Source organism: Passer domesticus, chromosome 6 (genome assembly GCF_036417665.1).
Source record: "Passer domesticus isolate bPasDom1 chromosome 6, bPasDom1.hap1, whole genome shotgun sequence".
NCBI lineage: Eukaryota > Metazoa > Chordata > Aves > Passeriformes > Passeridae > Passer > Passer domesticus.
Window position 1 is genome coordinate 51150934 of NC_087479.1, and position 27100 is coordinate 51178033.

Sequence of the window (27100 nt, forward strand, 5' to 3'; positions counted from 1 at the left end):
ATGGGGAATCCAAGCGTGGGGCCAACAACAGCTGGGCTCTTTACACCGAACAACAAACTTGGTGGAAAACCCTACAGGATGTAAAGAGCGACACCACAAACTGGGCTCCACACAATGCAATCAGCTCCTGCAGAACGACTTCCAAGACCTGTGCAGTTTAGTAAAGAAGGATGACCTTTCTACAGGAATTTTTCACCCTGTCCTGTGGAGCTCTAACAGACACGCAGCGCTGATTTATATTTTTTAGGAAGATTTCAAAACCTTTTACAAAAGCTATCACAGTTTTTCTCAACTGTCGGTGACTTGGCCAGGGAAATTGTGTTTCATTTTATGCAGTCAATACAAAATGCTGGAAAGCAAATGTTGCCTGTTCTCGGAAAGGATAAGGTAGAGCTCACCCTTAAAGTGGGTGGCCCACAGATTTGGTGAGTTACCTGCCGGAACTCTGGTGGGTTAAACCTGATATTTTATATTTGCAGATTCAGCTTATTAGTGCCAAACTTTCTACATAAATTAAAAATCAAAAAACACATGCTTTCCGTATCTTCTTATCAACTCAATACCCTGTCTAAATGCACTTCCAGCTCTGCTTCTGTACATCCTGCTCCCCGTGGATAACCAGTTACACTGAAATACAGGAAAACCCAGTTTTATTCTGATTTCTCAGCAATATTTCAATTCCTGAAATTTCAGCCACAGCTCTTGATATAAAATCATTGCAAGGCAAAAAGAAAAGCCCAGACTGAAAAACGCAATGCTTTATCTGTAGAATTCACATATCCTGTAGCAGATGGACACTGTGAGGCAGAGTACACTGTACACACCTTGTGTGGAGCTATTTCATATTTGCATGGACTTGAAAAAAATTAAAGGGATGATGCAATCCTAAATGACACTGAATGTGTGTGGTTCAAATATTAGTCATACTGGTATTCCAGAACTTGGAACCAATGAAAGTTCCTCTGCCATTAAAACACCAAACATTCCAGTGGGTATTGTCCAGTGATAAATATTTTAAAAGATCCATAAAGAAAAAATGATGGAATATTTTATTTTTTAATAAATATGCAAAATGTTTAGCTATAATGCCGTTAGTGTAATTTATGAATAAATTGCAAAATGTCAATGTTATACCCCAGGAGATCAATACTAATGATTATAATGTGTCCAATTTCTGATAACATATTTTGCAGTGAGATTTTTTTTTCCTTTTAAACAAAAAAGAGTCTGAATGGGGACAGAAAAAAAATCACTACAGTATTCTGTAAACTTCTTGAAATAGAAATGTCTCTTCTGTAAACCTAACCAGAACTGACATGTAATACAACAGATTTATACAGGAGGATATTCCTACCTGGCACTTTGACTCTACTTATAGAGGAACAAAAATTAGAGTAAAATCTTCTAATCCACAGGATGATATGAGTAATATGTGATGCAATTATTATTAACTTACTAGGGGGTAAGTAATGATGCTGTGCGTTGTCTGCGCTCATCCTAACAGGGGAGGGTGCCACATCAGGAATGTGAAGTGTCTGTGGTGTGCTGTGGCTGCAGATGGAGCATTGTCTGTCCTGATGTGGCTGCAACAGCACCAGCAGCCTCCAGTCCCTGATGAGACTTTTTTGCCATAGCTGTGACACTGCCATGGTGTCACACACACTGTCCCGCCTTGTTTGGAGATTTATGGCTACAAGCACAGCGTGAAGGCAGAGTTCCAGAGTTTAAGTGATCCTGGTGAGTTCTAGAGGCTTGGCAACCCTGTAAAACTATTACACCCCTTTCATTCTGGAAATATTTTACAAAGCACTTTCAAGGGTGTTGTAGGAAATTAATAAGGCTTAAAGGGCTAGATTTTGTCACCCAGATTTTTGCAGGTACTTAAATGTGCAAAAATGCTGGTAAATGTGGTTGTCTTTTAAAACACACAAAAAAATTCCTCAAAAACCTGCAAACTGTGGGTATTAAAACACGTTTACCCTCCACTTTAGGGTGTGTTCTCTTAGAATGCAGGTTATCACAGTCACAGTTTAGGGGACTAGTATCACAAAGGAAGGTTAGATCGCCTGAAAATTATGATAGGCATTAAAAACCAGTATTTTTAAAAACATGATAACATTTAATTTAGCTCAGTTCTAGTATTTGGAGGGGAGGGATGAAGCTGAGCAAAACTTTAAGCAGTTAATTAATAATATAAGAGTCTTCATACTTCTGCATAACTATGTCATCTCTTGATGTTAAAATTTATTCCTATGGTTTCTTCTGCAGGATTTTCAAGATCCATAAGGTTTTCCATTTTCTACTGGCAAAATCCCATGAAACTAGAGGTCAGAAGTGACTTTACTGAATATAAACATTTGTGGGATTAATCTTCAGGAAGCAATTATTCACTTTCACAAAATGGAAGACAGACTTCTTAGAAAAGACACAAGTTTTGCCAATGAAAAATTTCCAACTGGCATAGCAGAAAACATGACAAAAGATAAGCTAAAATAGCTGGTTTGTGTATCTAGATAAAAAGTACGCAAATTTGTCTTGTATGAATTGTGATTCTCAATTGTAGTGTAGAACAAGAAATATCCTGGTAATTGTCAACTTGAGAAGCTTCAGCACATTGCATATAAACAGTCTGAGGTCACATTTATAGTTAATGTAAACTTGCACGCATGTAAAACCACAGTACACTGAACTCTGTGCGTACATAAAACATGAAATAATATAAATCATGCCAATGTACAAAGCCTGAAATCTGTTCCTTGAACTTCATGCATATTCTATAAAATACAGATTACATTCAATTTTTTTTAAAAAAATTATATTGTACTCTAGATCGTAAAAAGCAATTCAGAGAAAGCATTGGCAAGCTTAGATCTCCTTCAGCCTGCTGGACTCCTCCCAAAGCAGGTCTGAAGGACACCCTCATCATGAAATGCCAAAGCTGAGATGGTTGCCATCAGCCCAGCTCTCAGTCCTTTGCATGTGCTTCATCCCAGACAGCCCCTAACCAAACTCTGTCATGCTCTCTTTCAATCCTGAACTAATATGCTATTTTTAAAAAATTCCTTCATGCCTGCTATAAATGAGATTCTACCAAAAAAACCCCAAAACAAACCCAAACAAATAAACAACAACAAAAAACCCATTAGAACACATCTCATTTCACAAGAATTACGTGTAAGAACTATTCTACTATAATTTTGTAGTGAAATCCCAGTTCAATCACCTCCATTCAGAAGTAGGGAGCCGTGAAAACAGTGCCTCACTATACACAAAACCTCTGCTTAGAGCTGTACATGACAATCAGGTGTTTGGAAAGCAGTGTCTGGGGCAGCAGCAGGAGCCACTCTGCTAGCAGAATCAGGAAGTTAAGGAATATGCAGAACCTGTCAAATGTAGCACATGCATCCCTAAAAGCACAAAGAAAATTTCTTATTCTCTTGCAAAGAGAGACAATATTTCTGGGGTGTTAGGGAGCTGTCTTTGTGGAGACCCACTGCCAATTCTTCACTGCCTTTTTCTGAAAATGTCTGCTTGTTAAAACCCAAAATGAAATGTCCAGCAGCACCGGCACGGCAGGCTGGTGATGAGAGCATTCCACTTGCAGGACCCTGCTCCAAACCTCCCAGAGGGAGAGCTTTGGGAAACCTTCCCTACAGGGGAGGCTTTCTCCTCCAAGGTAAACTCCCAGGGTGGCAGGGTTTTGGCTGCACAAGCACAGTTACCTTTGCTGTCCAGACAAGAAGCAAACATTGGGAGAGTCTGGCATTGCCACAACACAGAACGGGAAAAGAGCTCAGTCCCTGAAAACTGCAGGCTTGCAAGAGGCTTCCCCTAGAAGCCATACAACTGAATGAAAAACTGCAGTTCTCTATACAGAAGGGAAAGGCAAGCTTGTCTCACCCTTTCTTTTGATATTATTATCCCACATCAAAGAAAATATTTTGGCATAACCAGTTTACATATTTACAGTTCTGAAATAAAACATCTGCTCAGCACACTATCCAAACTCTATTGGGGACAAATTCTACTTTCACGGATGCCCACACAACTGTGGAGAACTTAGTGATTAGAAATGTTAGAAAAATTGGACACACTTCCCAGGATTATTTTTCTGAGCTGTTTCTCTTCTGTTTTCTTACTCCCTCAGATGCTTTCCTCTCTATCCCCTCCCCTTAAACTGTGTCCCAATTTAAAAATCCATTTCCTGCATTTATCAAGACATTTTTTCCTTTTGATAAAAGGCATCACAGGGCTTTGCTTAGTGATTTTTTGGTCTGTATGAAAGCCTGGTCATTCACCTTGCTTTCCAGGCTTGTCTGCATTTTGGGTGCAGTAGGCAGAAGTTTGTTGGATTTGCAGTAAGTGAATCTGCTGCAGTCACAGTCCTGTGCCTATGACTGTATAATGGCACTTTTCCTTACCTGGGATAACAACTCTACTAAATGTGTTTCATTTTTTATCAAACTTGGGCTTTTTTAATAAGAGATATAAAACATTGATATTCCTATTACATCCCACGAGGGAAAAGAAACACCATTTGCTATAATCAGGGGAAATGTTTTATTGCCTAAGACATGCATTTATCTCCCTCACAAACAGAAGTCATAAAAAGAACATACAACTGGTTAAATGTTACTTGATGTACCTTAGGTCCCAACTGGTTTGCTTTAGGTCCTGCAGTGTCTTGTGGAATTAAATCCAGGCATGAACACAGGTTAATGCTTTTTCTTTCCTTTTAGCAGAACTCTGTCAGTCTGGCCCACACCCCAAGAGCTTTCACTTCAGACTAACCTGCAAGCAGCACTGTGGGTCTCTCCTTTACTTCTCCTTCCCAACGCTCCACCGATTCACCGCTGACTAATTAATTATAAACCTCTGTTCTTCAAGCTCTTATATAAATCTCTGTCCTTGTTGCCATCCTGCAGATCTATTCAGTGATCACACTCTTACTTAAATCAGGTAAGAAAGACTGGTCTGTCCCTTTTATCTGAAAAGCTGTTAAGGAGGCCCAAATTCTAAAGCTTTTTGTAATGAACTGTTCTTTCTTGAAGACAGTTTACCATCAAGCATCCTTCCAGGTCTCATGAAGGGCTACACTGCACAAACTGAGATGACAGTTGTCAGAAGGGAAAGCCAGTCCTTTCCTGAATAGAAAGAAGAATAGTTGTCTTTTCGCTTCTGTCCTTTCTCCATTGTACTTTCAAGGCACAACTGGAGCTCCTACAGCAACAGGTATTTTTCTTTGCTAAGATTCATTGTTGGAAGCTCACTGGTATTCTGAGTTCCTAATTCTAAACCCACTTCTCTCTTTTATAAACCTGCACGTTATTTGTATCTAAAGGACATTCTTTGTAAAGGCAGCAGTTTTCAGAAACTTGATTCTACTTTCTTCCAGGGCCTTCTATCTTCCTCTCCTCCTCCTCCTCCTCTCTGCCACAATGGTCTCTTAAAGAAATGTCTTATGTGTGCTGCTATTCAAAAATAAAATCAGGCATTTGATCTTTTCTGTCCAGACTTCCTTCTCATTCTCCGTTTTCCTGGATTCTGTCACATGTTGCACTGTTAGCTTAACAGCCACTGTTTAACAGCATATATTGAAAATACCAGAACAAATAAATGCATCCAACACTGATTCATTTTTATATTTGACATAGAATAATAAGCAACTGGGGAAAGAGAATAATTTCACGTTTTTCTGGTCTAACTTTCTTGGAATTTCATGTTGAAAAATATGGACTGCAATCTGAATGACAAAATCTGCTAAAAAGCTCCGAATCTAAAATTTTTAAAAAGGGTCTTATACAGCAGCCATTTTGTATCAGTCAGAAATTGTAGGGTTCCCAATCTCAGATTTTAATTTTGTACCCTGTGCCACAGACTGTTGTTTAGAGAATTAATCTTAGGTATTTATGCTTTTCCCTTTGAAGGTAAAGGTTCATGTCTTCCTTAGCTAAAATCAGACTGTCCAGAGTTCTCCATGCTCAATTCTATGACACGAACTTTACTAAAGCTCACCCCTAATATACAGCCTTGAACAACATCAACCCTAGCTCATCAAAGGTTGTTCCAATCAGTGTGATAGATGGAAACACAAAATAATTTTCGTCTTGGTCACAAAACTCAAGGAAGCAAGTCTGCATTATTTAGAATATTTGATGTAATAAATCTATGTTTTCTTAGCTGATCAAAAAATATATATATATATCGCTATTTTTTTAAAAGATCTCCCAAAGATAGGGTGTTTTTATTTTTGGGGTTAGGAGAATTTTTTTAATGAGAATTTTGCTGAAATTTTTGGGTGTCTCAGCTTCTTCTCAGATGCAGCTAAGTGTTCTGGATTTCCAATTGTAAATCCATTCCATAGATTTATGAGCTCTCTAATGCACTTTCATCATTACTATGTCCTTAGGCCTGTGACATTTTGGATGAGTAGGAATGCCAATTCCACAAAAATTCAGACAAAAAATAACAGTTGACATTTTCAGTCATATGTGATCAGGTTTAACTATGACTTAAGGTTGAAATTCAGCAAATCATCACACTTCATTACTTTCTCCATTTTTTGATGTGAGGCTATTTATGATGTGGTGGTATTCTTTTTTTGTTTTTTGGTGGGGTTTTTTTGTTTGTTTATTTGTTTGTTTTTAATTATAGATCTGCATTTAAAGTTTAACTGAAGAACATCAAGGTGAATCTTTGGGTAGTTGGACCGAAGGGCATTCAACATCAGCTCCATCATAGCTACAAAAAGGGTGTGCACAGCTTTTGGATCACATTTCTACTTCTCCAGTTCCAGAGAGAAGTCATCTCGGAGACCATAATGTGATTAAGAGACAGGTTAGCCAGTATAAAGAGACTGTTTGGAAAAAGAAATCTTTTTTTTCTCTTAATTTTTTAGTGTTACTCATTTTTCTCTGACAGTGCAGGACATTGGCCTGCACAGAGTTGCTGAGCAATGGCCTCTAAAAAGCACTTCTTGCCAGCCACGCTTTAGATTTGTAAAATCTAATCTCTATTCATCTGTTACCATTTCACTAAGGTTTCTGTTATGAGGCACAGTACTGACAGCATTTAAGTCACCTGCTGGAGTTATGACACTTCATCAGCGTTTAAAATGTCATTTGAACAACACTAAAATTTATTTGCACAAGCATACCGAGAGTTTAAGGCAAATGGAAAAGTTACCAAGTTATTTTCTACCTCTGCCTTTGAAAATTCTGTTTCCGGGAAGGACACTTAGAAAAAAAATAGCTACAGCTGCTATCTCCTGCCTTCCCAATTAGAAGCATGAGCAAGATTCCACGCTCTACAGCGTGCTGTCTGTGCTTCCTGTGCACCAGATCCATTAGCTGTTTGCTGGAAATATTTTATTATGATTTCCAAATTACTGTGTAACAAATGCTCCAATAATCCTTACGACCCCCCCCCCCCCCCCAAAAAAAAAGAAAAAAAAGGTCTGTTTTGCCCAACAAGCAACTGACAGCTTTCTAATGCAGCTCCATTAAAGCTCTTTCCCAAGTGTGAGAGGCACTTTTTAACTAGATCCTCAGGGCATTGTTACATACCATTGCTTACAGCCACGGGGCCGTAGCAGTGCTTTCCAACTCCTCCTGATCACTCAGACACAAGAGGTGACTTTAAGCACGAGAAAAATCTCAACCAGCCAAGAGAGCAGCTGTAAGAATGTCTCTGTGTGTGCAAGGGCAGCCCAGAATGAAACCACAGCCTTCTGGAGAAAGACAGCACTCGGGGTTGTTGGATGGAAATAAAGAACAGCCTCTGTGGGTGTCTTTTTGTAGGTTAGTAAATTGCAGCTGTTTGGGGAGTCATTTTAAAGATAACAGCTTCTTATTTTATGCTTTAAGCATACAGTAGTTTACTAAATTAGTAAACTTGAATAAATCTCAAAGTCACCTTCTCTATAGGAGTGGATCCATTTAATCTGAACATGAAAAATTAGGAATTAGGCAGGCAACAAAATGCATATTTTTGAAGCAGGGATTACTAAAAATACTTGATAATGTATTTATTTAAGAAGATAACTGTCATGAATTTTACAGCTCTTACAAGTCAGAATTTGCAGAGATCAGATTCAGAAGGTATTAATTTACCTTCTACAGTCAAAGGCACACAAACAGTTCTTGTTGAATAAATCCTTGATAGCTATCAAAACTGCATCCAAAGTTCAGATGCTTATTTGCAACAAATCATCTCGACACTGTCAGATCTTACTGCCCAGCTGTACTGGGAGACTGCTAGCAAAGCAAACATGAAATCTCAGCCAGTGTCAGACTGTCTTCAGGACAGACGGGGCACATACAGCTTTCCAGACCCAGGTAAAACATGAAATGAATTAAGCAAAACCATTCCAAAGCCACCAGTCCATCATTTCAGAAATAGACTGAGGGGGTGAGTCACCCTATTCCTCTTGAACAGCACTTGGAGTTTCCTGTCCCGTGTCCCCTCCTGCTGGGGAGGGGACCAGCTGAGAAACTCTGGGCAGCTTCTCAGCAAGGGCTATTTGACTCCTAAGTCTGAATGCCACTTTCTGCCACAGTGACACAAAGGGTTAATGCTGCTGATCCAATTCAAACTCCATTTGGGTTTTTTACATCCATGGCTTTAATTCCTCAAAGTCACCAGAAGTGATCTCAGGCAAAATTACAAAAATGAATATGAATTCTTCCTCAACACTCATAAGAATACAGGACAAGAGAAGATATTGCAGATATCAGCCAGAGCTAGAGGAGCATGTGGTAGCAGAAAAGTAAAATATCAGGCACTTCTGGAGAACAAGACTGATAAGGTTACAATGTGATTGAGTTCTCCACAATGGAGATAGATGACCATTTACTTTCTTCATTTATCTGCTCACATCTGCACTTTACATTTCAAGAAGCTGAAACTCTTGCATCATTCCATTTATCTAAGGGACTAAAGGCAGCACACAATCCACATGGAAAAAAAATAAACATGGCCCTGGGATATACGTTGAGCAGTTTTTCAGTAAATCTTATTTATTTCCTCCGAGTCCTCAATATCTAAAGCTTTTATGTATTCATTATCAGCAACATGTCGAGTAATGTGATAACTTGACAAGGTTCTATTGAAGCAGCTTAGTGGGACATACAGTACTTATGCTGCCTGATAAGAAAACATTCAGAAAGGTCATATCCTCTGTTGTATTCCCTATCTCTCTGGGCAGCAGCAGTCTGAGTTTTTCTGAAAACTAAAGTTTGGAAATATTCCTGGTAAAAGTGAGTGAAAAACAATCTGGCTGCATTTGCACAATGACTATCAGCTGCTATTAATATTCATGTGACTTTCCAAAATGGAATATTTTAAAAAAAAAAACCAAACCTCACCAAAAATTCAACCCTGTTCTCTGAGTGTGATTGTGACACAAGTAGCTCACAGCAAAAGCATAGCTGTTAGACCTGGGATACCATGGCAATATCCCACTGACTGGCCCTGGAACAGCAGCACAGATCCCATCCCACCTTGCCTCCCTCCCCACATCCACTGCTAAGCAGTGTAGGAAACCAAATCAGATTTAGAACACGACAGAGCAGAACATGCACCGTGGCTGTGCCTGACTTGCACTTGTACAAGCAGCAAGGAGTAACTCTTACTTGGAAAGCCTTGTGATGTTGGAGACCTGCAGAGCTGGTTCTGTGCCACTGATGGGCAGAACAAGGACAGGAAGGAGGAAAGAGTGTGGTCAGGTTTTCCCAAGATCCAGAACACATCCACTGCCTGAACAGACAGTGCTTGGGGCCACCTCAGGACACAGCAGATGGGCAGCAGTGCTCAAGCCCCTGATATGCCTCACAACTGGAGGTTCACAAAAGGATATTGTGGAGCTGTATTTGCCAGATATTCTCCTGAGCTGCAGTTTCTGTGACTCCAAGGCAAGCTTGGCCAAACAATGAAATTCCTGCTATTCAGGTAAAAGAACACAAAATGACAGCCCTACGACCTCTGCTATAACAACACCACCAGTTACCAATAATCTATTTCAGAGCTATTACTCTATTTTGGGCACACACTGTCTATATGATATACTGCCTAGTATTATTTGGGACATGGGGCCACATTCAGTTCGATGTGTAACAGCACATAGGTGTTTTGTCACAAAATCTTTATATGTAGGCCCACCACAAATATTACAAGTAATTTTGAAAGGCATTTTCTCTAAGCAGTAATTTATAGTGGTTAAAAGTCTTCTTTATTTTCCAACGTGTCTTACTGGTTATTTCGTATTCAGGTCATTTTTGCCACTACTTTCCTCTGTTACTTTTTTCATTTGCTGCATATAGCCCAATTTAAAGCAGAAAAATACAAACATCGTTATTGGACTTCATTACACACAAAATTAGTGAATTTTAGTAAAAAGATTGGTTGTAAACCTGGATCACAGCTGGATGTCATAAGCAAAACAGTGAAATGTGTAATGAGGTGGAAGGAAAAAATCCAATACTATTAGACAAATTAAAGATCATCATTTACATGAATACCTGCTCATACTTAAATCCTGTGAAAGATAATAATTCTAAATCCCGGTAAATACTGCAGCTCAGTTTGTCAAGGGTCAAACACACTTGTTTTTTTCCCTTCACTCAGAATGCTGTTGGGATCAGAATCAGCAGATTACAGAGTTGCTGTCAGCTTCTCTGCCTGAGGGAGGGTTTTCCTCCTGAGGAGATGAGGGGCTGCACTTGAAAACATGAGGCAAGTGGACAGATGAACACCTGTAACAATCATTTCTCTAATTCTGACTGAAAGTCAGCCTGACCATCAGCTCTTGGTGCACTATTTTGTCTTACTTGATGACAGAAGCCTAATTATTCTCCCTATTGACAACTCCTATGAGTACAACTAAAGTTAATTCCAGGATGCAATCAGCAAATAGCAGCAAATCCAAGATGGAGAGTGAAGCACTGCCCTTAATTTGTGATGTCAAGCCCTTTATGGCCTCAGCTATGAGCCAGTTAATCAGAGGTATCATCTGGGATAACACAGCAGCTTCTGCTTGCAATCAAAACTGCTCTCATGCCAAGGTACAGCTCCACATGAGCTGTAGCTGAAGACACAGTTCCTCTGTGCACAGCAGGGATGAGGGAACAGGTAGCAGAATTGTCCCATATTTTATTGGCAAATAATGATTTTATCAGATCAGAGGAGAAATTTTAGCTCAAGGTGAAATTGACATCATGCTACTTTTGAAGATGAAAGGAAATTAATCTGATTTTGACTTTGTGCCTGGCCCTCTTTACAGCACCTCACCAGGATGCCAGGGACTATAAGAATATGTAGATTCTCAGTGGGCATAAATCTTGTGCTAGGGCTCACCATTGATATTCAGACTTAAAGTCTCTGGCTTTTCAATAACTTCATCTGTGGCCCTCTTGTGATAGTTATCTACTGCCTTTTTTTTTCTTTTTAAGAGATTAGTAACAATTAAAAGCCTCATAACAAGGGTTTTACAAGAATAGACAAAGCTCTTGTTCAATTAATAATCTCTGTGTATTCTAATGTCCACACTGGGGAAACAAAAAAATAAAGGCTAACTTTTCCATTGAGAACATAATTTTATCATTTGCTGAATCTTTACATGTAATGCAAGAGAGATCTTTTTCCTAACAAGAAAAAAAAGGAGGGGTCAGAGACCAGTGTCCAAATTTATAGTGGCAAAATGTTAATCTGGGATCAAAACTGTTAATAAACCATATCAAAGACAGTTTTAATAATGAGAATGTTTCTAATTAAATTAAATTTTCACAGGGAGTGTCTTTGACCCGTTTGTCCAAATTTAAGACCAGTGACTGAAATCTCACTGTAGGGATTCCAGGACTGGAAAGCTTTGGGATTCCCATCTGGCCACATCTGATTCTAATTGGATTCTGCATGCAAAAACATCAGAGGAAGTTCTCCAGGTACTTGTCCTGAGCACTACCCAGTTTGGATACACTTTGAGATGAAACAGTAGGGCACTGAAAGCCAGACTGGAAAGAAGATTCTGTGAAGGGGAAGGTAAATGACTGTAACCTTAAGTCTGCTGCACATAGTAATTTCTTGAAGCAGAATTATGTACTTGGCTCCAATTCCCAAAAGGTTGTCAGAAAACCCAGTATTTCCTTATTCTATAAGTTTGCCCTCACCCTATGCCTCAATGTTTTAAACATACAGCAGGCTTCAGCTATGTAGAAGAATCTTTTTGTATTTGTACAGCTCAGAAAAACAGATATATTCACATAAATAGATTAAATTTCACTTCAAGAAATCTACAGTGTAAATACTGACAAGATCCTCAACATTTTTGTTGTTTTAAACAACCAAATCTAAATTCGAGAGTCTCAAATTTAACAGAGTTCTTAAGCAGAGTCCTCAGCAGGTGTAAACCAGCCTTGCTTCACCAATCTCAGCAAATGCACTGAAACTTGGCCTTAGGGACAGAAACCCTAAAGCACAGCGAGCCATCAGCTGAGGAGTTACAGCTCCTTCTCTGGAGAGTGACTGTCATAATATGTTTGTACAGCAGCCAGCATGCCCAGGCTGCGACCTTGGCTAGGATCCCTACCCCATTAGAAATAAAAATTATCTTAGAAGACACTGGAAAGAACATTATTCTACTTCAGGTTAGGCATAATTTAACCTCCCAGAAATGAGTTCAGATATGCAATTCTTGAACAGAGGAGCAGGGAGAAGCCAGCACGGGAGTCAGGCATGCACTGCAAAACCTGCTGTTGGTAAAACCAGTGTCCTGAGCTCCAGCAGGAGAATCAAAAGAGAGAGGAGAGTGCCTACACACAAAACTGGAATTGTAAAGCAAACCTCACTCAGTCATTCTCGGTGATAAGCTCAGTCAGATGGGGTGCAAGCAGGGGGCCTTGAATGTGCATTCCTGTGTGTAGCTGAGGTTTTGTAGGGGGTACCTCAAGGAATACAAAACATGAAGTTTTCTGAGCATGTGAATTAAGAACCTCAGGGAGCAGAAGAAATATTGATTAGACACAGTATGCTTCTCAGCACAGGAAAGTACAGGAGATAATCACCAAGGGTGATTTCAAACCTTTCCAACCTGAAAAGCCAGGGTAGGACTTGCAGCACCTATTGGCAATACTTGCCAGGCTCAGACAATTGTCTCAATAATTTCAAAATAGCTTTATAACATATGTGACAAGAGTAGAAAGGGTCAAACACCTTCATCTTGACCAAGTGCAAGACAGATCCTGCAAGATACTTTTTGGTAGAATCAGTTTATAAAAACACTAGAAGACCTACAAGATTTTCTCTTTGTTTTGAAATGAGCAGGGGATATCTGGCTTCTAGCAAGAAGGAAAGCTTTCCTTTATCATTTTTTTTCTAAAGCAAGAACTAAATTGCAAAAAAAATATTAAATAGAATTTTAAAGAATTAGTCCAGCTCAAATTTTTCTAATATTATTGATTTGTTCTTTCCCTCCAGAAACTCTGATGAGAAGATTTCTGATGACTAACCTCAAGTTTGACAGATTTTTAATAGCATGTGACTGTCAGGCCATTTCACATTTTTATATTTCAATGTAGGTTTCTTGAACAGGAAAAGAAGAATAAGAGTGTGATGGAAACATGAAGAGAATAGAGGTTGATGACAGGCTGAACAGAGGAAATAAAGCAAATACTCAATTTTTATCTTTAAACTATTTTTCAACAGTATCAAACCAATATTTTTTCTTTTTTTCATTTTTGCATTATTCAGGAATAAGTAGACACAAAAACTGTTGGGAATTGTGTATATAGAAAACTCCACTCTAAAATGGTTCATAAGAAGTCACAAGCATATGAAAACAGAAGCCTGGCAGGGTAGCCTAGAAAGCCTCAACAACTGTGATCATTTACCAGAAAAGCTGAAATAACAGACTTAGTTCCATGCAGTCCATATAAACCAAACAAAAATCTGAGTCTCTTTGAAAGAATAATCATCACAAACATGAAAATTTAACAAAAATGTTCCTCCCTGTCTCAGTGATTACTGTAGAAGTCAGTGTAAAACTAAGGTTTCTAAATTAATTTTAAGAGCTTCAGGGAAAGAAAACATGAGGACAAGCCAGCAACACAGCCACATGGCTCCCTGAGACCCACACCAATAGGAAATCAGAGCCAATTTTCAGGCAGAATCCTATAGGGATTTTGAACAATTACTAAACAATCACCGAGTGCCAACCTACTCTTAAAATTTGAATTAGATATGCCAAAACCTGAGAGAGAATTCCAGGCCTCCATATCTCCTCACTTATGAATCAATAGAGCCTTCATGAATCCAACCCTGTGAGATGGCAAGGATCTGAGCATTCAACATGATTACTGTACTGTAGTTCATTTAATGCTGCAACTATAGCTCATTTAATGCTGTGCTGGCTTCTCTTGCATTTTCCTCATATAAAAGTTAAGTATCCACTACAAAAATGAATCATCTAAACTCCAGGTAAAAGCTATCACAGTATGAAAGTAGAGATCATGCTGTGAAAATGATATCAAATGTTATATAAAAAGAGCTATCCTATTGAAAGTGTTTGTGGTTTGTAGTTTACCTCCTGTTAGCAGCTCTCTCTGTATTGATTTCAAAAACCTGTTCAGAAAGCTAAATTCAGAATTTTTATAAAAGTATTTGAAGAGTGCAGCCTGTTAACATCTTTTCATAAGTGAAGAAGCACATGTATATTATATATTAAGCACATGTACACCCAAACTAAATTATAAGAACATTAGGGTTGCAAAGCAAAGCAGTTACAAGTTTCAGGTGCCATAATTAAGATCTTCTGCAGTCCCTTAATTCAGCCCCCACCCTACACATGTCCATGATGACACTGTCTGACTGCACAGCTATTCCCAGATGGTCTCAAACCATCCATACCAAACCCACACTCTGAGTTTGTCCCCCTCAGTAAAAGAAGACTCCCTACATATCCCATCTTCAGTCAGAGACCAGGAGAAAAAGAAAGAAATAGGGCAAGGAACTAAAGTAATGAAGGGCCACTGGGCTGACTCTCTGCAGTTCTGCCCTAGCAGATTACAGCTGAAGGCAAGCTCACCTTCCCACAGCATTCACTGTTTGTGGTACCTCCCCAAGCTCACCTTCCCACAGCATTCACTGTTTGTGGTACCTCCCCAAGCTCACCTTCCCACAGCATTCACTGTTTGTGGTACCTCCCCAAGCTCACCTTCCCACAGCATTCACTGTTTGTGCTATCTTCTTGAGCTCACCTTCCCACAGCATTCACTGTTTGTGGTACCTTCCCAAGCTCACCTTCCCACAGCATTCACTGTTTGTGGTACCTTCCCAAGCTCACCTTCCCACAGCATTCACTGTTTGTGGTACCTTCCCAAGCTCACCTTCCCACAGCATTCACTGTTTGTGGTACCTCCCCAAGCTCACCTTCCCACAGAATTCATTGTTTGTGCTATCTTCTTGAGCTCACCTTCCCACAGCATTCACTGTTTGTGGTACCTCCCCAAGCTCACCTTCCCACAGCATTCACTGTTTGTGGTACCTTCCCAAGCTCACCTTCCCACAGCATTCACTTTCTCAGGACACCCTTTGTGTGTCCTGAGAAAGAGGTCCATGTCACAGCAGACTGTGCCCATCAGCGGCATTCTGGAGTCAGGAGCAGCCTGGTTTGAGCACCCACACCATGGAGAGCCAGGGGAACATCATCCCTGCCACACCACACTCAGCCAGCCTGCCTCCCCTTTCACACAGGTGGGAGCAGAGACTCACCACACATCTGGGAGCAAGTGCATTTCAAAAACAAACGTTACTGTTTTCAAAACAGACAGCAATGGAAAACCCACAAGGAAATCAAATCAGTGATTCTGTGTTGGTCTTGGGCAGTCTGCAGCAAGGCAGGCCTGGGACTACCCGTGCAACAGAGAGAATAAAACAACTTAAAGCTGTGCTCATTCAGCAATCACCTTCTACTTAGTGCACAGAACAATGCAGGGGTCCATGGGAAAAGCAGTGTGTGACCATGTAATTAGAGACAGTATCAAAATGTATACACACAAGGGGGCCCAATTAAGGCTTCATGGACAGCATTATTCTTTTTCCTTTTCCTTTTTTTTTTTTTTAATAGTGCTTGGTTTTATTGCAACATTCATGGTTTTGTACCCTTTTATCTATAATTTCATAGGTTGCTTAAAAAAAAATACAGAAAGGGAGAGAAAAGAAAGCCTGAAAAAATCTATTGTGTGGAATGGCAGTGATACAGAAATACAGGGCTGGCACTTCATGGTCCACAGCAGAGGCTTTGGCCACGTGAGTGGAAGGAGCAACGGCAGAGTCTGCACGTGGAACAGGCTGAAGGGAGGCTGGGCTGGGAAGCATGCAGCTTTCCCAGGAAATTCTGCAGCACAGGGCACCATGTTTCTTGGCTCTGCCTCTCAGGTCTATCTTTGGTGGCCTTCTGCTGCTTTCCACTGCAAAGGCTTCTCTGTCACGTTCTTCCCCCCACTCCCAGTCCTTGCCTTGCATCAATATTTTTGGAAATGCAGTCCCTAAATTCCTCCAGTCTGAGTTTCCCATTCTAATATTTTGTTTAGTGCTGTATTCTATGGCTTGTTCAGATTCACCCTAGGAGTATATATTCCTATTTGTTAGTCCTAGCCTCTCTCCTATGCATCACCCTCAGGTTTCCAATCCCACGTCTTTTCTTTCTGCCTCCTATCCCAACATATATCCATACTCCTCCAATTTTTCTGCCATCACTTATGCCATTAGCAGCATCCCTACTTCCACATGAGTTCTTTCTTGCTCCCTTTAAGGTTAGCCAAGTCCTTTCACAGCTCCTCAGCTCAGGAGGTTTTCCTCCACCTCGGTCTGAGCAGCTGTAAAAAGAGAACCTCAAAAGCCCAGGAGCATCTCCTCACTTTCAGCCTTGATAGTCTGCACTGTACTTGGAACCAGGAGCTGAATTCCCCACCTCAGCATCCCCAGCACCAAGTGCTGCGCTGCTCTGGGTCAGCTTATTCTTGAACTTCCAGTGCTTGATGCCACAATAGCCTAAAATTTTAGGAAAAGTGATCCCTGACAAGATTTTACTCAATGCCTGCAATATCATGCTTGCTGTGCACTGTACAGACAGTAATTTCAGGGAATTTAGATACCAAATCTCTACTGATCAAGTGAAAGAACAGATTTTTCAGTGTTTTCCCTAATGGATTTTCACTGGAACAGCAAAAGATAATGATCCAACAAAACTTTTAGATTGAGGCTGAAGAAGTGTGTGATGGAGCTGATCAAAGATGTATAAGAACACATAAAATTTACTTTGCCTTCTTTTTTTCTGAAAAGAATAGGATTTTTTTTTTCATTTTAAACAGACAGAAGTGGGCTGAGGCAGGCATCCAAAATAGAAAATTTCAGCACAGACAGTGCTGAAATAAGTGACTCTAAGTAATGTTTTAAAATAGGTCACTTGTGACATTAACTGTTATGCTATTAGCTTCTTTTATGGTACATATAAAATGGGAGAGAAGAGCTTGTACATGCATTTATAGACTTAGAGAAGAAAAAAAATGAAGCACCCAAGCAAGAACTTATTTGGCATGATTTAGTCCATATGGTTCATCACATCAATCCAATAGTCTGCTCAATGCTCAGTACACCAACTTAAAGGAAGCTGAAGTACCACCTTTGGCTTGCATTGTGAAAAACATCATTTGACTCCTAAGTAGTAAAGGTCACTGGATGTGGAGACTTGAAATAAATACGAAAAAAAACTGTAGCTAACTGTAGGCTCCTTCTCTAGATACCATGTGGTCTTTACCAAATAAGAAGGGGGAAAAGTCTGCAGCTAAATACTGGACATTTTGTACACACCAGATGCATGCCCCAGAAAGAGGCACCTCTTTGCTCCCAAGGTCTACCTACAAGAGCTGGACATGTCTTCCCAGTGTATCAATCCTTTCTGCTTCTCCCTTACCCAGCAAGGTCCCATAGCTACCTAGGGGAGCTGTCTCCTGTGAGCCCTCTGCTCCTTTGAGACTCTGTGATCCAGACAGCAGCTCCATGGTTACACAATTGGACCTGGGAATCACTACTCCTTCTGCCTCACTGCTTCAGCAGGCCACCAGAGAGACAAGTGCTTAATTACAAAGGAGAAAGTTATTAATTTTCACTGCAGTAACTTACAGAGCTGACATAATGCCCAAGTATTGCATACATTACATAGCCACTGTTCTGAACATTACCTAGATTAGACAAAGTCATATGCAGAAATGTCTAGAGCACTGGCAGGGTACACACACAAATGCCAAATGCACACCTACAACCCTTACTCCATTCTCCAAAGTAACCACTTTATAAAGACAGCTATCAGGAGTTTGCCTTGCTTGGAGAAAACAGACATTACACCCTTGAAAGGGCAATATTTATTTATGTTCACAGCTATGCACTGACAATCACTTCTCTGCTCCTTCCACACCAAAATATCTCCACTGCTTCAGCTATTTTTACTTTAAGCTTTTGGGTAGTATCTCAAGGTTTTGCATAAAGGACAGTTAGCATCTCACCTTCCTGAAGCCAGATTTCTCTGCCCCTCTGAAGAATTTGTCCCCCAAAGTATTCTTCAAGCATGCCTAATATCTCCTGAAAATCACATTCCCTAGTAAATAGAGTACACAGGGAGATACATTCATCCCCAAAAGCCAGAAATAAAATGGAAGAGGATTCAAAGAGCAGAAAGCCTGCAGAGGAATCAGTCACTGATTCCAAGCAGGAGTGTCATCCATGAAGGTGGAAGGCTGCGTGCTGAGCTGCTGTGATTCAGTGCTCAGTACAACCCACAAATTTCCAAAGGAAATCACAGCTACACAAGAACACGATAGAGAAACATTCAGAGACATAAGGTTTGCTACGAGGATAACTCAGCTGAGAATCAGCAGGTGTTCTTTCCCACTCTGCAATTAGTGCACTTGTTAGTCTCTGCCATTCCTGCAGCGATCCCAGCCTGTGTGCCTGAAGGATCCAGCAGGATGGAGGGAAGGAGGATGAGCACCACAGCACCAGGTAACAGGTGCTGAGGAAAACCCTATGCTATCCTGTAGCCACTAAGTGGAGCTACTAAGTATGGTAAAGGAAACTTTTGGTTTGATTCTTAAAGCATCTTTGATGCTATCAGAAATGCTGTTGCAATTCCCACAAAAAAAAAAAAAAAAAAAAAAAAAAAAAAAAAAAAAAAAAAAAGGAAAACAGGACAGGTCAAAGTAATAGCTCTGGTTGCTCAATTCTATGCTGAAATACCCTCAGTGTCTTGATTTACTTAATAAATGGTTGAATAATTTTTCTCTTACAAGGAGTCATTTTATTCCACTTGTTTCCCAATCCTGTGTCCAGTAATTGAGTTGTGTTGTGCCCCACAATGTCCATACAAATGCATGGCCAGGACTGTCCCTGTCACAAGACCTTGACTACAGCTGAACCTCTGGAGGAGGTCTCTGGAAAGTAGTTGGGATTGTTAGCTGGAATGTCAGAAGATGAAGTGTTAGCTCAAACTGTGGAGTCACTGCTTAGCCACTGATGTGCTGAAAATGTCACAATGCTTTCTGACCAGAAGTAGGAACTGCTACATCCAGGGAATAGACTGTGTTTTCCCCTGGCTGTCACTGTGAAATAATGAATGGAGCTTCCAAGGAATCCTTTTTGTTCATCTAATCCATTTTCTTTCTAGCTAATAAAAGGAGAGCCAGTATCAATATACTACACACAGTGATATGACACAGACTTCTCTCTGTCACTCCCAATGCCCAAAGCACTGTCACCCAAGCCCAGAGTCAAGGAGAGAGCTCTTCCATGGCTAAACCTTAGTCCTGGTAATGCCAGGGTAAAACAACCTAAATCCATGTGCTGTGCGAGTGGGCTCTCACAGTTTCTCTAGAAGCAAACTTCACCTTACTCCCCACACAGCCAGGGGACTGCAATTACTGTGCACATGATACAATCAACAGGGATTTTTTTTTCCACGTCCTCTACAGGAGGTTGTATTTTAGAGCTATCTTAAAAACCCCACTTTTGCAGAAAATATTGTCTATCCCGTGCCATTTCTCAGATCCTGCATGCCTCAGTAATCTATGAACTAATGTAGTGGTTCCACACTACTAAAAAGATGCTTGATGCTTTTGAACATCAGAGAACTAGGAAAATTGGAGCTGTTGCCTCTATGCCCACAGCCATCGCTGACATCAAGAAAGTCACCACTCTCACCACAACCATCAGGTCTGTTTGTAGAGTATTCTTGATGATGCCCTCAGCACCAGAGCAGACCTCAGCTCTCGTACAGAACAGCAGAGTCCTCACAGAAAGCCACACGCCTCTGTATCTACAGAGAAGTGGGTTTTGAAGGAATTGCATTTATCTAATGTAGGGGGTGCAGGGTATGGGGTGAGGCTGGATTTCATGCATGGTGAGGACACTTAGAAGCACCTCATTCAGGTGCATTAAAGGAAGGAGCAGTAAGCAGAGTCACACATGGGCCTATTCCAAAGCACAATGAAATCAGCAAGTGCTCAAAATTCATTGCAAAGTTAAGACAACATCAGGGATGGCGGTCATGACCTCCTCTCAGCAATTAGCTGAAAAGATACCTCCTTCTATCACACTCAGTAGAAAGATGAGCCTGACTCAGCATTAAGGGTCAAATTAAGGTAGACTATTCCATCAGAATCTCAGATGGACTCTTTTGTGATATTTAGTGTGTGATAAATAGTGATATTTCCATATGCACTAACCCATGACAAGGGAATAGAGACAGTTAGCCAAAGAGCATCTACAGTGCATGTCAAAGGCCAAAAATACAAAATACCTGACCTCTCCTTATTCCCAGTTAAGGTGGGAACATGAAGGGAGTTCATTAAATACTTTGCTGAACATATTTCCAAAGTTTGGGGTTAGCCTTGACTGTAATGCATAAAGATGCTTTCCTGCAATTATGCAGTGCTCCAATAATACCATGATATTTATAAAAGCCCTAACTAGACCAACTCAACGGTTCACTGAAACTATTGTTTCTTCAAAGCTATTGCAGCACAAACTTCCACTGATTAATTGCACAGATCAAGACTTTTGACTTTTAAGATCTTTCCCGAACACTGCCCTGCAGTACCACCATCAGTTCCACGAGACATTAGCAATTTGGTTCCTGAAAGATGGTGAAGTTAAAAGCTTCTTTCATCAAGATCAGTTAAAATTAAGCCATGTGGTTCCCAAGCATTAAAAATAAATAAATAAATAAGATATTTCTCTATAGAGCTTTGTAATCTTTTCAAATACTAGAAGGTCACTTGTGTTTTCAAGGCCGTTTAGCAAGGTCAGGTTGTAATGAGCTGCAACTACTTTATTTGTGATTTGTGGCTCTGAGGGATTAATTGTCCCCACTCTGTCTCATCCAGAATCTAAGGCCGAATTGTCAAAATGATCCATGGCTTTCGTCCCCAGGCCCATGGTTTCATTATTAAGGTGCGTTCTAATCGATAGTAGCATTTTTAACATTTTGCCCCTTACGTTTTATCAATCCTTATTATCTAATGACCAATACTGAACTGGCACAAGGTTTTTCAGAAAAACACTGACAGATTACAACAGGCAGTCACATGCATTTGTAATTAGACTTCATTACCATTATAAATGCTGAATGAGAGCAGAATAGAAAGGCAGGAGGAATGCACCCAGTTCATAGAGCTCGTCCCATTTCTTAGAGCCCCGCATGAGTCTGTCTTAATTTATTAATAAATAAAAAATAACCTCAACAACAAAGAACAAAAATCTGGGATCTTTTTCAGGTTAATATGTTCAATTTATTCCACACCACTGGCCTAAGTAGCATCAGAAGCTTGGAGAACTAGTTAGCCATCTAGAAAATTATGAAGTTGTGTGTTGACAGACAAAATACCCACTGCAAAACAAAGCAAGTCTGTTACCTTTCACATTCTCAAATTTGATTATTTGAATTACTTTGATTCTTTTTCACAGTTTAATCTGTTCTCACACTGATGAAACAAATAAGAATGTTAATTTTCTTCTCCTCTGCTGGAAACCAGAACTATGACAGATAATACTGCAACTCCTTGTCCAAAATCACGACTGGTGTAGAAAGAAAGCTGAGGGGACAGATTCTCAGATGGCTTAAGCTGGCCTGGTTCCACTGAAGTCAATGGAAATACACTCATTTACGTGTCCTGAACATCTGGCCCAATAGTGATCATTAACAGAATATTGCCCAAGAGCAACATTTTCCGAGCTACAGAAAAGCTGAAATAGTTATTTTGAATTCCATAGCATTCATTCTCCCTCCTTTTCTATAAGAAAGTCCTGGGCTGACTAATGAAATGGCATGCTCTGGCCTCCTGGCTTTCTTATTCAGGGAATGTGGCCTCCTTCCCAAGCTGACCTTGTCAGAGCAAGCAGCTTCCATCTCTGGACAGAATGTAAAACTGCAGGCTACACACAGACACGTACAAGAGTTCCATTAGGAGCAAAATGGGGCACTTTGCATTTCACTGACAAACACAGAGCACGCAGTGATTTAGAACTTCAGCTAAATATGGTAACACTTAAGAAAAAAAAAATCAAAAATTAATTAATCAATTTTTCTAAACACAGTCTGAAAGACATACTAGTTTGTAAATTTTGAAAATATAAAATTATTGCTGACTTCAGTAAGCCTAGAATATTATTTCTAAAGTCTTCAGATTTGGTATTTTTGTGAGATTCAAGTCTGTTTGCTTTCTGATCCATATGCTTTCTAGCCCTTATGATAGAAAATAGACTAATTGGCTCCAAAACTTTCTCCAAAGAACTTTTAGAGGTGGTTGGCAAGAAAAACTCCTAAGCAAACAGTCCACACACACTGAAAATAGACAAATGGCTGTGATGACTCCTTGGCTTCCCAAACTAGACATATTCTTAATCACTTATGTAACCTAAGGAAGTTTTTCTGCTTTGCAGAAAAGGCCAAAGGGCCATTTCAGTGCTAGGATTATCTACACCCCACCACCTCAGCCGGGTGCTGAGGTGCCAGGGCCTCTCCAAGGACACTGAAAGTTGTAAAACTCACACTGTGCTTATGGATGAGGGAATTGATCCTTCCTTATTACAAACAGCAAAGGTGGTCAAGAGCTCTACGCAGCCCTAGATTATATTTGTCAGTTAGACAGTAGTTAGAGGTCATTAAATGTCTAAAACTTCTGTTTTGAAAGGATTTACTGCTCTTCCCAGCCAACACCTGGTGTTTGTTCTGTATTGACATTGTTTGCCCATTTCCATTTCTCTAATTATATTCCTATTTTTTTCCAGCTATTGAGTCCTTTATTTTAGAGCATGGCAATTTACAGCAAAATTTTGCAGTCCCTGCAGCAGCAAACTTACACAGAAATTACACTATGACATTCAAGAAAAATGTTTCAATAAATCGAGTTTGCATCCAAAATTTTTCCCATAAAACGAAAGCCATATACAATGAGATGGGGAGAATTATATAAAGGAAGTAAAACCAAAGTAAATCATGTTTCAAGTAAAACAAAACATGTTTGTTAAGTTTATAATACTAGAAACCCTTCACATTTTGTTCACTTTATAAGGTACTCAAGGGACTGTTGTCCAGAAAACCTCAATCCATTAGAACTGGCAATGGGAGTTTTGGAGACCACTTTGATTAAAGATAACCAAGCGTACTGACCAAAATATCTGTATTTCACAGAGGTTATTTGCAAAGCACGGAGGTAATGATATATGTCAGTTAGTACCTATACAGTAAGGTGATATTTATTCATTTTTGTACAGCGCCTCAGCCTCCCAGGTTTGGGCCCACATGGATGTGTTAAGCCTTGCATTTCCAAGACTTCCGTGCTACTACCAAAGCAGGGCAAGTGAGAACAAGCATTCTTTTCTCCTGAAGTACAACACTTGTGTAAGTGTACTCCCAGAGAAAATGATGAGACCTAGAAAGAAGGTTACCATCATTTGAATACTGCCTTGACTAGAACAACCAACACAAACATGTCCCCACATTTCACTCCTTGTTTCTTCAACAAAATTTCCAGTGTTTGCTTGAGTCGCTGACTGTTACTTACAACAGTATTTGAACTTAACAAGGAAAGGGTAATTAGGCCAGCAGCCACCCCATATCAAATTTTTTCAGGGTAACCTTGTCAAGTCTGAGACAAGGTTTCTACACCCAGAATACTCTTACTTCTAAATAAGAAGGCACGTCCTTTGCTATAACTGATAGAGATAAATCCATTTGAGCAAGGAAGGAATCTCATGGGAAATGTATAAGGGAAAAAAAATCACATCCAGTGACTGGATCAACACAGAATTTTTTCCAATTTTTCTATCCCCACGACATTGGAATAACACCCAAAAAATGGTGGAACTTTCTGGTAAATCCAAAAATGATGAGTATTTTCTGAAAATGATGAATATTCCAACTCCTGGGGTTTCCACAGCAAAGAAATATCTGCCTGGTGATACAGATTTTTAATAATTTAATAATGGCTAATCATGCCATCAGTCCTGTGAGGGCAAAAATTATCATGCCCTTGCATTAACTGAGCTTCTGAAAGAGTTACTCAAACCATCCTTTCGACAACCTGAGAAATTTCACTGGATGTCAGGCCCTGAAACACCTCTTAAACCCCATGCAAATAGTTATTATATTCAAAGTATAACAGCACTGCGATTATTCTGAAATTGAACTCTGGAAGATATCTGTAAAACTCAAAATATAGACTATTTTGAGTGATAATGGTAGTCCTGGGAGAAGTCCATCAAGACTGCCACTGTGATGAAAATCAGTGTAGCTAAGATGCTCCACTACATGTTTCCATATAAATATTTTTCAAGTAAATAGGAACACTCCAAGTGAACCAAGTCAAAAACAGGTCTATAAAATTCCTTTCCAGTAATTCCAATAAAGGAAAGACAATCCCTGATTTTTAGTGAAGGTAAAATTATTTTCTCTACTTCTGAAAGAATTATCCCACTCCCTCAATTTCACTTGCAGTCAAAGAAATGTTCAATTTCAGCAGTTTTACTTGCCTCCAGATTGCAAATGGTGGCAAGTAGAGAAGTACAGGGAAATTTGCCCTTTCCCAGCATTAGTGTACTCAGTTCTACTCAGTTTTCTTCATCTTTCTGAGGAAGCATTTCCCCCATTAATTAGGAAGGCCTCGCATGATAAGGAGCAGATTTATTTCAGCTCATTTGCCATGTGGTCAAAAGGTGCCTTATAGCAGCAGTGTTATCACATACCTGTATTAAAGTCAAGCTTTTATCCATTCTCTTTTGCACCGAAGAGAATGAATTCTATTCTAGTTCTCTTTGTGGCTCTACTCATTTTCATTGAAGAGAGAATTACAGGGCTGAGGAACAGTCTTCAAAGATTTTTGAATGGGTAATTGAAAAGGGCTAAATGAAAAGTAAATGTAAGTGAAGCAGCCCCTAAGTTGTACACACAAGATTGATTAGCAACATGCACACAACTGCCAGCATGTGCTCAGATCTACCTCATCTCTGAGCTGTCTGAAGAGCAATACAGTATTTTATACAACATGCTTGGCTAAATTTAAATTTACAAAGGTTCATTGATGTCTGTTTAGAGATCCTACTACTATTAATGAAGGCAATGCACAATTTCAGTTCAAAGTATGCAGCCTGCTTTCTGTGCACTCTTTCCTCTTGTTTTCCTGGTAGATTACAAAGAGCTAAACTCAGATCATTTGACATGGTAGATTATATTGGGAAATACTTAAATAAGAAATTACTTTTTTTGCAGGCATATAAGCAAGAGAAGATGTAAGAAGTTGTAAAAGTTTAAGCTCATTCCTCTATCTCTCAGATTTTTATTTTAGTCACTTGTTACATTCAAGATTTGGAAGAATCTCTGTCCTATTTTTAGTATTTGTCAAGACATGAAAAAAACCCAATAAAAAACAAATAACAGCAAGTTACAAGTGTATTGAACTATTGAGCCACTTTACCCTATGACTGTCAGAAAATTCAGAACACTCTGTGACTGAAAACATCAGCTCAGGTATAAATTCACTGAACCAGTATGACCTCAAGCACAAAGTTCTAATTATTATATGTTTGGCAGGTTCTCTGAACAACAGAAAATAAAAGTCATAAATACTATTGGGACTTTTTCAATCCTCCTACTTCTGGGGATTTCTGGAAGAAGAAAAAAAGCCCTTGTGCTCTTGTTGTGTTCAAACTGGTTTGTATTTACAGGAGTTCAGCATGAAAAGTATCCTGTGACCTAAAAGGCTGAACATATTCTATCATAGTATAGCTCAGTGCTCAGGGCAATTCCCTTCTAAGCAAGGGTCTTCTGCGCAATCTTGCTTTTCTAATTTGTAAACCACACAAAACCACAATTTCTGTCTAAATATTTTCATAATATTATATCCTTCCTATTAACATTTCCTCTACTAACTCTGTTAATAGCAAATGTTGTATAAAACAACACCATCATTCATTCCCATATACTTCTCAAATTTTAATTTATTTTTTTTTTTAAACAGGCAAGGATTTTGATTACAAATGTAGCTGGATCTTAAATCTCACAGACATCTTCCAAACCCAGCATACCTTGCCAGCCTTTAAAAAATGTCTATTCAGTTCCTCCACTCTTACTGGATTAACAGGGTAGCCACTATCTATCTACACTCTATAACACTACAAATGGGGAAGGCAAATGGGACAACAAATAATAGACAGCCATTGGCTTTTGAAATAATCCCACAGCAACTTTTACCACCCAACAGAATAAAATACACCTTCATTTCTAGGATTCCACAGGGGAGAAAAAAAAGAAACAAATACAAACCCCCAGATTTCTGGGGTTTTTACACAATTAAAATAAAACTACCTACTACCAATGAAACTAAAATGTAAGCCTCAAAAATCATCATTGGGATCATTCAGGGTTTTGAGGACCCTCAGAATTTCTCAGCCAGACCTTCTCAATTGCCCCCAGAAGCAGTCGCACTGGAGCAGCCCTGGAAGCTGTTACTCACATGAGTACAGCTGGCAGAGCCTGTCCTTGTTACCACAGAGTGAGACTCTT

General features: G+C 39.6%; 1 protein-coding gene across 1 annotated transcript in view; it reads right to left on the reverse strand.

The window, feature by feature from the left end:
• LOC135303514 (uncharacterized) overlaps positions 1–27100 on the reverse strand; it is a 265282-nt gene that overhangs the window by 156941 nt on the left and 81241 nt on the right. The window lies entirely within an intron of this gene.